Source organism: Podarcis bocagei, assembly GCF_964188305.1.
Source record: "Podarcis bocagei genome assembly, chromosome: 7".
NCBI lineage: Eukaryota > Metazoa > Chordata > Lepidosauria > Squamata > Lacertidae > Podarcis > Podarcis bocagei.
Genome location: NC_138132.1, coordinates 25,406,993 through 25,420,324, shown reverse-complemented (window position 1 = coordinate 25,420,324; position 13,332 = coordinate 25,406,993).

Genomic DNA, 13,332 nt, shown 5'->3' with positions numbered 1-13,332 from the left:
TTGTCCCTTGTCCCTTGCTTGCTTGCTTGCTAGTTAGTTAGTTAGTTAGTTAGTTAGAACGTAAACTTGTGAGTAGGAGGTGTCTTGTTTTGATTTCCTGTAAGGCACTTTGGAAAACTTTACAGTGGTACCTCGGTTTTCAAAGATCTCCATTGACGAACATTTTGGTTTTTGAACGCCGTCAACCTGGAAATAAATGCTTCGGTTTTCAAATGCGCCTCAGAAGTCGAACCGGAAACGCGGCTTCCGTATTGAGTTTTCCTTCCGTTTTGAGGCTTCTGTACTGAGTTTTCAGTTTTTGAACGTTTCGGAACTCGAATGGTCTTCCTGAATGGATTACGTTCGAAAACTGAGGTACCACCATATTGGTCAAAGAGCTCTAAATAAATAAAATAAGGACCGGGCAGAGAGGTCCGAAGAATCACATTTGGCCCCCAGATCTCAGGTTCCCTAGCTCTGTCCTTTCCCACAAACTACAAGTCCATGGGTTCCTTAGTTCCTGCTGGTTTTTCCTGTGCATTGGCAGGAGAAGCCTGCAGGTTCTGGGCATCCAAATGACAGCTGGAGGAGGTGGGTAGATATTATAATAAGCGGTGGAAGGGGGCGTCAATGTCTCAAGGGCAGTGACAGCCAGTGCTGCTGGTAGGTAGACTCCCAGAACATGTGGATGTGATTAAGGGAGGCCTCTGGTCTCCAGAGTGCATATAGGAACCGATCCTAGATCGCAGACGAAGGGATAGTGTCCAAAGGCCATTTGCCTCTTGGGTATAATTAATATGCATCTGTGCCGTACCACCATGACTGGCTATAAATACAAATCAGGCATCTGGAAATTTAAGAAGCTTAAACCAGAGAGAGGGAACCCAACGCTCCAGATGTTGCACTAGAGTTCCCCTCATTCCTGACTGCTGGTCATGCTGGCCGGGGGCTGATGGGAGTTGTAGTCCAGGATTAGAGACACAGGGTAGTCACCTCTGGCTGAAGACAACTTTGGAAAATGTTGTTTTAGAGTCAAGAAGGAAAAGGCACCTGGAATAAATTATGCCTGCCCACTAGTAGAGCATTCACCAGAATACCTAAACTCAAATTTAATTTCCCAACTGCTCTCCTATCCCATCCCACAGCTGGCTTTTTTTTTAAAAAAAGAAACAAACCAAAGTTTCCCCCTTTCTTTCTTTTTTGGATTCAATTCTTTTTAGCCAGGCTTGCACTCTTTTCTCTCTCACTCTCACTCACACACAGACCACATTGTGTATGCAATTAATCGTGGTCAATTTCTATATTTTTTACCCTGTTTACATTTTGCAATTTAAAAAATCATGTTTTGCTTGGTGGGTGCTTTGGTGCAGTGGGGAGGGGGAGAGAGAAACTCTTCCTCCTAAATGACTGAGTCTGTGTTACTGACAAACTTTTAAAAGAATGTTTAGCATGCAAACTTGCTGTCCAAAGCAATGAATGGGTTTGGGGTAACCCAACAGATCCCTCTTTCTTCCATTCTTTTCCTTAGATCCTGCCAGTTTTTGTTTTTTGTTTAACTCCTAACCAAAGAGGCAATTTTATATCTAGAGGTCCTTCATTCTCTCCAAGTGGAAATCACAACTTCCAGTTCTGTATGCTCTTGCATTGTTTGTTACCTTTCGAAACTATAATCTAGCGCTTTCTTCCGCTTGTGAGGACAAGGATTTTATAACAACCCTGTTCATGATTACTTGGAAGTCCTGTTGATTTCAGTGGAAGTCGCTCCTCAGACGTAGGATTACAGCCCTGCAGCTTTTCGAATCAAGTCAGTTCCTAAACCCAGGCATACAATACTTGCTACATATTTACATATTTTTATATGTGGGTTTATCCCACCCACATTACTGTCCATTGTTCCTTGAAACCCTTAAGACTACCTACCCCATTCCACACAGCCGCTTTGGTGTAGCGGTTAATAGTGTCGGACTTGGACCTTGGGAGACCAGGGTTCGAATCCCCGCTTGGCCATTAAGCTCGGCGGGTAACCTCGGGCCAGTCGACTGCTCTCACTCAGCCTAACCTGCCTTACAGGGTTGTCATGTGGATTAAATGAGGAGAGGGCGAACCATGTGCTTTACCTTGAGCTCCTTGGGAGAAAAAGGTGGCATACAAATGAAATTGATCCATAAGCCTAGGACAGCCCTACAAATGCAGCGTGACAGGAATCCCATGCAGTTTCACACAATGCTCCTATTATTATTTTTAGCACAGCCCACCCCGTGCATGTTTACTGGGAGGCAAGATTCCACTACGTGCAAGGGGGCTTGCACTGTGTGCATAGGATCGAGGCCTCAAATCTTTTATAAAACTCGTTTCTAATTTTGTGGGTGATCAGATTGAAATATCTCCCCAGGGTTGATGGCACCAAACCCAAGTTTCCTCTCCTCTTCGCTCCGAAGTGTGTGTGTGCGCGCGCGCGCCTGTGTGAGCGCGCTTGTTTGGCTGTTTAGCAAGGCTGCTTCTCAGTGCATCTGAACTCCCTGTTCCCACTGCCAGCTCCCTTTTCCCCCAATCCTGCAAGCGTTTCCCCCTTCCCTCCCTCCCTCCCTTTCTTTCTTTCTCTTTTTTTATGAAAGGATGTCATTAAGGCTTTTGTTTGAACTGTTTTTGTTTAAGTACTTTTCTCACAATCCTATTTTTTGTTGAGGAATCCGCTCCCTTTGCCCAGCTGTGTCCCTGTCCCTCCAGCTGTGTTGATCTAACTCGCAGCTCCAGACAGCCTGGCGCCAGCCTTGCGAACGTCATGCGTTCACACAGGGATGCGTGGCCAAGGCAACCTCGCCGCCGCCATAGGCACCGAACTGGAACCTCGCCGCGAGGGCCAATGAGGAGAGGCCGGGGCGGGGCCTCGGGGCTCGAGGGGCGGGGCTTCCCCGGGGCGGGGGGAGGAAACCGGAGCAGCAGAACGGGAGAGGCGTGGCCGGGAATAAGTCGAGGGAGGTTTTCTCGCAGATGGCTTGCGCCTTTCTTCTTAAAAGCTTTGAATTCTTTTCTTTTTTTATAAAGGAAAAAAGCTAGACAGTCTGTTGGGGCCATAAAAACCATTTTTTGAGGCTTTATTTTCCCTTTTCCTTGAGAGCATCTCTTCCACCCGGCAGATAGAATGGGCATCTATTTCTATATATTCCAGAATTATGAGTTTTATCATTTATCACACGCAAATTTAGGTCAGTTTGGCAAAGCGTGAACTTCGCTTTCTTGGCTTTCGGAGTGATGCTGATAGCCCCACTATTTCCTCCAAGGCTCTAGGGTGCAATGACTAAACAGCGAGGCTGGCTCGCCAGGAGAGGAGGTCTGTATTGCTTGCAGAACTGCGATTTGTCCTGAAAGCAATTTTGAACAAGACCCTCCACTAGCTAAAATACATACACTGTATACATAAGTGCAGCCTTCTTTAGCACAATCTGCATCACCTCCTTCCCCCCTTACCCAGATCCTTTCTCTGAATTGCTTTCTAGCCTGCAGCTGACTGTCCTGTTGTCTGGCCATTTCTCCACCCTATATATCTTTTAACACTGACCCCGTCCCCTTTCCAAATCTTAAAACTCTCTGCCCTAGTCCATTTGCCGCCCTCTTCTTTACCCTCAACTATGTCTCTGAAAAAGTATGTTCTGTAAATTGCCTCTCAATAGGAATCTCCCCCCCCCTCTTTTTTCCAAATGTTACTAGAAAGTGACCAGCTGGGCCTTGTATTACAAGCGACTTTTAAGAGCCTCCTAAAATGTTTAAAAGCAAAAAGTATGGAGGGGGCAGGATATGAACACATTCGAGACAGTTGGATTCCAAATGCAATCATGGATTTTTCACCCCCTTCCAACAATCCCTCCCCCCCCCCTCTTTCAGAAGGTTTTGACTGGCAGGTTTGGAGTGGAAAGCAGAAGACAATAAGAGAGGGCAGCAAAGTGGGAGTACATATCTTCAGCAGATGCTGATCATACCAGTCTAACCTCAACTTCTTGGAAAGGGATGCCTGCTCTGGCGGTTGTGGGGGGAGAGTTCTTGTTCGCAATGCTCCAAAAAACTGAAGATTCCTGGCAGTTTTGCAACCAAGGAAATGATGCTAAATACAAGTGAGAAATGGTTCCAGCCCTGGCAAACTCTAAATAGGGAACTTCTTCCTCCATAGTCATCTGGATTAACTTTCTCTCTTGGAAAAAAAAAAGTGCCTGGCTTTCAGAGGATCTGTCGACTTCTGGCAGGCCAAATTTTACTTATTTTTCCAAACCCAGAGGGAAAGAATGGTTGGGGGGGGGGACCACATAAAACCTCTTTGGCCAATTCATCTCATGTCATTTTCTTTTCAGAGAATTCCCATTCAATGCTGGGCTGTACCTAAACCACATTCGGCTGTAACCTTCACAGTTAAAAAGGAACACTACGAACCTCACACGATGGTGTTTTCCCATCAAGTCCCTTATTATATTTATTGTTGTTGACAGCGCTGCATTGAAAAATTGCCCAAAACACGGATTCCCTTGATTTGCATAAATTAAATGCAGTTGATGCTTGGTTGTCTGAGCTTAGGGATGAACATTTTAGCAATATCAGAAGAATTTGGCTATTTTTAATACATCCTAAAAGGCAGCACAGGACTTTGCAACAATCCTAGCATAAAATATACCCCAATAGTACTTTTCTTTGTGTGGTCCTTCTGCAAATCTGTTATTGTGGGCTATCCATTTCCCCATGTAATTAATGGGTATGGTGCAAAGGAAAGGTGGTTTTGCCCAATGTATTGTATCATTTGCTTTTATAAAAGGAGAAACCGCACAAACTATTTTAAAAAACCTGGCTAACTTTACCCTCTCACTCTCATACCCACAACCCTCTCCACCAGAGACTAGGCACCGTTGAACTTTTGAGTGTTTACAAAGAGACTTGTACTGCAGAGATTCCCCTGGCATTTCAGGAATTGGGCTTGGGATGTATAAATTGCAGTTGATTGGGGTGAAATCGACCGAAATGGAAGTTCACTCACCCCTTCTTCCCTGGCAGTGGCAGGGGGACGCCATTTTGCAGTTTGTCTCAGGTGCCAAAAGGTCTTCTTGCACTGGACCTGGAGTGAAAGGAATATTCACAGACAGCCCTTGGCCACCTCAAAAGCAAGGCAACCATGATGAAGGCCCAGATAACAACTATGAGAACAGGAACAACAACAACAACAACAACAACAACAACAACAACAACAACAACAACAAAAATGGTAACAACACTTTTGATTTTCCCCCTATGTAAATTCTTTTCTCACTAATTGATTGAGAATGGTGGTGGTGGGGAAACACTGGATAAACGTCCGGCATGGCCCTGCAGAAAACTGTCAATTGTGCTCACAAAATTGGGGAGAGAGGGAGCTGTTTTGCTCACTGTCAGTGAGTGCACTAGCACCATCCAGGAAGTGTTTGCAGTGTGTTTGCAACCCAAGTGTACCTAGAATCAGTGCTTTTTTCCTTTAAAAATGTTTAGGGGTACTCTCATTTTCCTACTCATATTGAAATACTGCCCCTCAAGGAGGCTAAACTTAGATTCACAAAATGTTTAGGGGTATGCGTCCCCCCAGAAAAAAGCACTGCATAGAGGCAGTAGAGTTCTGTGGAAGGGACCCCACAACCCAACCCCCCCCATGCAGAGATTCAAGAGGGGGGTGGAGTTCCAAAGGACAGGTGCCACAGCACTAAAGGCCCAATTCCTATATGGTGCTGAATGGACCTCCTGAACTGACGGCCCTCTTCCTCAGGGCACAGCGACCGACAAGGTATGCAAGTGGTCAGACGATCCTTTAGATACCTTGGTCTCAAGCTGTATAGAGCTTCATACACCAGAATCAGAACCTTGAACTGACCCCGCTAGCTAATTGGCAGCCAGTGGTGCTAACCAATTTATTTTATTTATTTATGAAAATATTTCTCTACCGCTGTGCCATAAAATATATATCACGGTGGTTTACAGCATTATAAAACCAAACAGTAAAAGTCGTAACAAGTTAAAAGCAAGTTAAAACCAAAATAATTAAAAACAAACTTCAGTAGACCACTGTGGTCTAATAGTGGTGATAATCTAAATATGACAGTACAGTAGCTTTTATTTTTGTAACACTGTGTGGAGAGGAAAGAATAGATAATTTTCTCAGAACAAGATATTACCTTATCCCACTTCTCTGGGCAGTGAGAAATTCTTGTCCAGGTTTGATTTCCCTTGGAAGGAGGTTGCTAGAGGCTAAGACAGGCTTCCTCAACTTTGGCCCTCCAGTTGTTTTTGGCCTACAACTCCCATGATCCCTAGCTAGCAGGACCAGTGGTCAGGGATGATGAGAATTGTAGTCTCCAAACATCTGGAGGGCCGAGGTTGAGGAAGCCTGGGCTAAGACTGCAATCCTGACTCCACTTATTTGGGACTAAATCCTGTTGACTTACCTGAGTAGACATGGCTAGGACTGCAGCCTTATTGGCATGCATTGGTGTTATTCTATTTTAAGTTTCTGTGCTGGTTCTGGGATTTCAGGGTCAAATATGTTTATTGTTACCTATGTTATGTTTTTATTTTGTTCTAGGTTTAATTATGGTTCACCACCTGGCCGACTTCTGTTGGGAGGTAGCAAATGCAAAGAGTAACTCAATAAATAAATTATTTGCAAAATTTATAAATGTGTCAGCTGAGCACAGGTGGAGTTTAAACCCAACACATAGCCAAGACCTATTGATCCTATGTCTGAGCTCTTCAGCCAGTTTCCTAAGATGCTCTTAAAGTTCCAGTGTCTAATTCCAGTTTTGCTTCACACACAGATACCTAGATCAGCTGGGGTGACAGGAAGTGTCTATCCCACTCCCTGTTCCAGGAGGTGCTGGGTACCAATTAAGGCCTATGCAATTGGTTAAAATCTCTCTTGAGTAGCCAGTCATTATCATGATTGCTTGGTATTGCTTTAATTGTTTTTCTGTTGTTGGTACATCACCCTGATGTTAGGCAAATACTTCTGCAAATAAATGACTAAGCTTTCTCCTGGTCCAAAACTTCAAATTTTACAACAATATCACTGCTTTGTGTTATAAGAAACTGCTCTCCGCAAGGAGTGTGCTGGGAGAAGAGCACTGCCAGATGCCCTGTAGTTACCAAATAAAGAAAGTGCATTAGGTAAAGGTAAAGGGACCCCTGACCATTAGGTCCAGTTGCGGACGACTCTGGGGTTGCGCTGCTCATCTCTCTTTATTGGCTGAGGGAGCTGGCATACAGCTTCCAGGTCATGTGGCCAGCATGACTAAGCCTCTTCTGGTGAACCAGAGCAGCACACGGAAACGCCGTTTACCTTCCCGCCAGAGCGGTACCTATTCATCTACTTGCACTTTGCCTTCTGATCGACAAGTCCTAGGCTCTGTGGTTTAACCCACAGCGCCACCCGCATCCTGTAAAGGGAGTGCATTATTTGCTCCCAATTTCATCCATCCCAACCTCTCTCAGGGACTTTCTTGTGCGAACCTTGTCTGGCCTTTGACTTTGCTGCTGTCTGTGCCCATGGCAGTCTTAGTTATCTGGAGTGTCCCTCTCCCCTGCAATCAAGGACCCAGCTAGGACAGGGCAGTGATGCTGTCCCATGAGAGCAGTGTAAGAGGTTTGGGATCCAGTGGATCCTGGGCTGCCTCACCCTCTTTTCCCACCTTCTCCCCTTGAATGCCCCATTCTGGGGCTTTTTGCTGGTCAATGGGCATAGGAATCCCACCAGCAGCATTTCCACATGCCCAGCAGAGGCTGGTTTGCTAGGGTGAACAGCGCATTGCCCCATCAACCTCAATCTGCCCTCAACCAACCCCTGCATGCCTGCCTTCTTACTTAACAATGGGTGGCTTAACAAGAGTCCAGTTCCCCCTCAGTTTTGCCCTGGCAGAACTCAGCAGGGAGGAGGATGGGCCCTGCCTGTTATTGACTCCTGTCCGGCTCCCTGCTTTCTGATTTACCTGCCCCAGCGGGCACCAATACCACTGCCCACGCCTGCGTGTTTGGTGGGCAGTCATTTGTGTCATTCTGAGCCTGTCCATATCTCAGCTTAATGCAGACTGTTAACACCCTCATCCATGAAGGCTTCTCCTCCTCTTCGAACTAGTGCTGTCCTACCCCTTCTCTTCCCTAAATTCAGAGATTTCCTGGGCTTTGAAAATTCACATTGTAGAGCTACATTCAGCAGTCCAAGGAGTTGAGGTATGGGTGGCCTGTTAAGAGGCGGCCGGCAGGAAGGACACCTCTGCACAAACCACACACATACCCCAGGGTGGTTTGGATTGCTCTCCTAGACATATTTTTTGGCAGTACTGTAGTAAGTAACTGGCACACGGCTGGCTCTGGGGGTTAAACCACAGAGCCTAGGACTTGCTGATCAGAAGGTCGGCGGTTCGAATCCCCGCGACGGGGTGAGCTCCCGTTGCTCAGTCCCTGCTCCTGCCAACCTAGCAGTTCGAAAGCATGTCAAAGTGCAAGTAGATTCCTGCTCCGGCGCGAAGGTAAATGGTGTTTCCGTGCGCTGCTCTGGTTTGCCAGAAGCGGCTTAGTCATGCTGACCATGTGACCCGGAAGCTGTATGCTGGCTCCCTGGGCCAATAAAGTGAGATGAGCACCGCAACCCCAGAGTCGGCCACGACTGGACCTAATGGTCAGGGGTACCTTTACCTTTAAGTAACTAATAAGTCAAACAAACAAACATGTTGGAAGGCACCCGGAGTGGCTGGGGCAACCCAGTCAGATGGGAAGGGTACAAATATAACAACAACAACAACGTTCTGAGAAAGCCCTGAGAATCTGCTTGCAGTTTTTGCATTGCCTAGTTCAGTGTTTCCCAACCTTTTTTGGGCAACGGCACACCTGTTTAATGAAAAAAATCTCGCGGCACACCACCATTACAGCCCCGTGACGTCAGCGCGCAGCGTCACGCCGGGAGGGACGCACGAAAGTGAAAGTTTTTAATTTTTTCCCCTCCCCCTTGCCGGGGAACCTCCAAGCTTTGGGGGTGGGGGGGGAGGAGGCAGCAGAGCGAGGGACTGAGGGACGGCGGCAGCTGAGGCGGCGGCGGCTGTTGTGGTGGTGGCGGCGATAGCGGGCGGAGGAGGGGGTGGCGGCGGGAGTTGCTGCTGCTGTTGTTGCTGCTGCTGCCCGGACATGCCGGCCTCCTCCTCCTCCGCTGTCTCGCGCTCCTCCCTTTTGCACGCGCTGCCCCGCCGCTCGGCACCACCACCGCGGAGCCGCCCCCGGCTCGACGCGGATCCTCGCCGCCGCCGCCTCTCACCGCCCGACTCGCCCGCCTCCCTCCCACGGCACACCAGCCGATGTCTCACGGCACACTAGTGTGCCGCGGAACACCGGTTGGGAAACACTGGCCTAGTTTATTTCTGGAGTAGTCAGATCACGAGTGACCTCCCTGCAAGCAACACAGTGCACTCCCTTGCCTGTGCTTCATGACTCTCAAACTTTGACTCTACAAATGAGGAACAAAAACTGTCAAAAGGGGCTGGGATCAGAGAAGATCGACCTTGAAACAAGGGACACAATGGTGCAGTATTAAGGAAGGAGATGGCTGGTTGCTTCACACTAAATAAAATGATGGCTGAGTGATACAGAGTCTTGCACTGTCCGGACCGGGCTAATGCAACCATTGTGCTTTTTGACTAGTCATGCTATTTCCCCCAGTCTCGCTCCTCGGCTTGCATCTGAGCAGGCAAGGCAGCTGAGTGAAGAAGACCCTCTTCACTGTGACCTCCATGGTCATTACAATGGTCTCTATCTAGACACAGCTGTGAGCAAATTCCAAAGAATTCAAACCGATTTGACGGGCAGCTGCTGAGCCATGGACTTAGGAAGGAGAATAAGGAACAGAGGGAGAAGCTTTCGTAAAAAAATAATAATAACAAAAATAGAAAGGCGCAAATCAGGGACATCCCTGGAAAATGCAGGGACGCCTTTATACTATTTTATACAGTATTTAGGACACCCCCCAAGAAAATGGGGAGATAAGACTGTGGCGTTCTACTTCCTCTCCCATAATTCCAAGGAGAAAGGCAGTTCCCATAATCTAGATCAGGGTCTCCAGCTGTTGTTGAACTACAAATCCCACCATCCCTAACTAGCAGGACCAGTGGTCAGGCATCATTGGAACTGTAGTCCAGAAACATTTGGAGACCCAAGTTTGGGAAACACTGATCTAGAGTGGGGGGGGGGTGTCATGGCCAGAGGGTCATATGTGGCTCTTCAGGCCTCCTTATATAGCCCTCAGAACTCTCCCCTGGTCACAGCACCCCTCCCCGGCCCTGTTTTGCACCCCCAATGTTTTTGCCTGCCATAATCTCTCATTGAACTTTGATAATGGGGTATTGCTAACATAGCATCGCTCTGGGGCACCATGGGAAACAAAATGATCACATAAACATAGAGTTGGAAGGACCACTAGGATCATCTAGTGACCCAGCCTTTCTCGACCTGTGGGTCCCCAGATGTTGTTGAACTACAACTCCCATCACCCATAGCTAGCAAGGCCAGAGCTCAGGGATGATGGGAGTTGTAGTCCAACAACATCTGGGGACCCACAGGTTGAGAACCTTCTGCAATGCAGGAATCTTTTGCGCAACGTGGGGCTTGAACCCACAACAACCGTGAGATTAAGAGTCTCGTGCTCTACCATCTGAGCTATCCCAGAGCTAATGGCTGCTACTAGTTTTTTTGGAAGAAAAAAAAAGTATTTATTTTATTGTATTGTATGGTTGTATTTTTCTTTTTTCTTTTTAATTCTGTGAGTTACCCAGAGAGCAACCTTGTTACAGTGGTACCTCGGGTTACAGACGCTTCAGTTTACAGACTCCACTAACCCAGAAATAGTACCTCGGGTTAAGATGTTTGCTTCAGGATGAGAACAGAAATTGTGCGGTGGTAGTGGGAGGCCCCATTTGCTAAAGTGGTGCCTCAGGTTAAGAACAGTTTCAGGTTAAGAACGGACCTCCGGAACAAATTAAGTTCTTAACCTGAGGTACCACTGTATATGATAATGAATAGATAATGAAAATAATAAGGAAGTGTGTGTGTGTGTGTGTGTGTGTGTGTGTGTGAGAGAGAGAGAGAGAGAGAGAGAGAGAGATACAGCATTCCACCATGGGAGTTCCCAGCTACAATTTTACATAGTACAGACCAAGGTTTTGCACCTTGTTGAGGACTGGGCCATTGCCTTAAGACTAGAAGAACGCTGCTGAACCAGGCCCATGGCCCAACGAGTTCCACATCCTGCTCTCAGAGGCCAACCAGATGCCCATGGGAAGCCCAGAAGCAGGACCTGAGGACAAGAACACACTCCCCACCCTTTGGTTTCCAGGAACTGGTTCCCAGAAGCATCACTGCCTCTGATAATGTAGGTAGAACATAGTCATCACGGCTAGTAGGACAACATACCCGCTCTAAAAAACGGACTTTTTGCAGTCTGGAAAGGGACCAGGGAATGCATTGAAAAGTGAACAATGAACAAATGATTCACGGGATGACCTATAAACACTCTGCAAGGAAATCACACCAAACGCTCGCTGCCATATAACCTCCTCACAAACAAGTCAGAACAAATGCTTGGTAAAGACTATTTATAATCAAACGTCACTGTGAGCACTGTGTAAGGAAATGGGGATGAATGCTAAATAAGCAGGTCATCCAGAGGATTTAAAGTGTGCCTTTCTTCTCTAAGAATTGTAGAGGAGTGATTCCCAAACTTTTTTGGACCGCTGCCTTCTTGGTTCCATAAACTCATTCCTAGTGCCCTCTACTCTACCCTATTAAAAAAAAAAACATTATTCAGAATAATGCCCACTAAGGAAGATAATAACACAATAGAATTCAAAACAGTAGCAATTTATTCAAAATCCATTTCAAACTATTTCGTTTAATTCAAAAATGCTGATGAACTTGTTCCAGTGGTACCAGCTTTTCAAAGCCTGATGGTCATCTACACCTGCAGCGCTCTCTCCCACTGCCACCCCCTTACATCTTAGCACCCCTCTAGCTAATCCTACTGCCTCTCAGGGGCACAGTAACACCACAACAGTTTCCTTTGGTGACCAATAATACCTTTAAGCCAACTGCAAACTAGCTCAAAAGCTGTTCCACTTCAGGCTCATCCTGTTACCAGTCACTCAGACAGGCAAACATTCCTGGTGCCAGGGAGTGTTTGCGTTACAACAGGTAGAGGCTCAGGGAAACAGTTTGCCACCAGGTTTTATCAAGCTTTTTTTATTTTTATCCCAGTCCCATTGTCTCAGGTATCTCTCTTGTTTGCTAATGGGCTTCCTCCTGAAGTCAAGGCATTGAGGACAAGGAAGCTGAGATAGGCAGGTGGTTCAGTCATCAAGAGTGGTGACAGAGGAGAAGACGGGAAGGGCTTAGTGAAGGATCATAAATCTCGAGGAGGAACAAAAGGGCCCCAGTCCCCTTTCTGGTCAGGCTGGTACAAAGCAGGAAAGGCAAGGCAAACATGGGTGGATATCTGCCAGCGGAGGCCCGAGAAGAAGCAGACCCAAAGAGTCCGGATGATTTCAAAGACAGAAAATAATGGGCGTGCCAGTAGGATAATATTTGACAGCTTCATTCAAACAGAACCAGGAAACAACAGTCACCATTATTGACTTCTGTTGTGTCGTTCCACAGACCTGGGTTCCACCGTCAACAGCGTAAGGCCTGGCCTTCGGTCATTTCTTGCAGGGTCCCCCGTTAGACTGTATTTTATTTATAAAAATAGTTGTATGCCGCTGTGCCATAAAAAAATATATCAAAGCACTTTACAGCAATCAAACCATAAAACCATTCAATAAAGCCATAAAAAGTTAAAACAGACATCACTTAGCCTCATTGACACATGCTTTAAGTTGCATCCAGTTTGGATTACTGGAATGCTCTCCGCGTGGAGCTGCCTTTGAAAAGGGCTCAGGAACTTTGGCTGGCTCAAAGGGCTGCAGCCAGATTGTTGACCAAGGCTGGTTGTAGGACTCCTTGGTTATAACAGCTCCACTGGCTTCTAGTCTGTTTCTGGGTTGGCTATGACCTACAAAGCCCTACATGGCTTAGGTCCAGGCTATCTGAAAAGCTGTATTCCTTCTACCCAGGCTCTGAGATCTTCAGGGGAAGCCCACCTCTTGGTTCCACCACCCTCACAGGCACACAGGAGAGGACCTTCTCAGTGGCTGCTCCCAGACTTTGGAACTCCCTAGAGATACAAGACTGGCCCTTGCTTTTGTATCATAGAACCGTAGAGTTGGGACCACGGGGGTCATCAAGTTCAACCCCCCTGCATTGCAGGAATCTTTTGCCCAA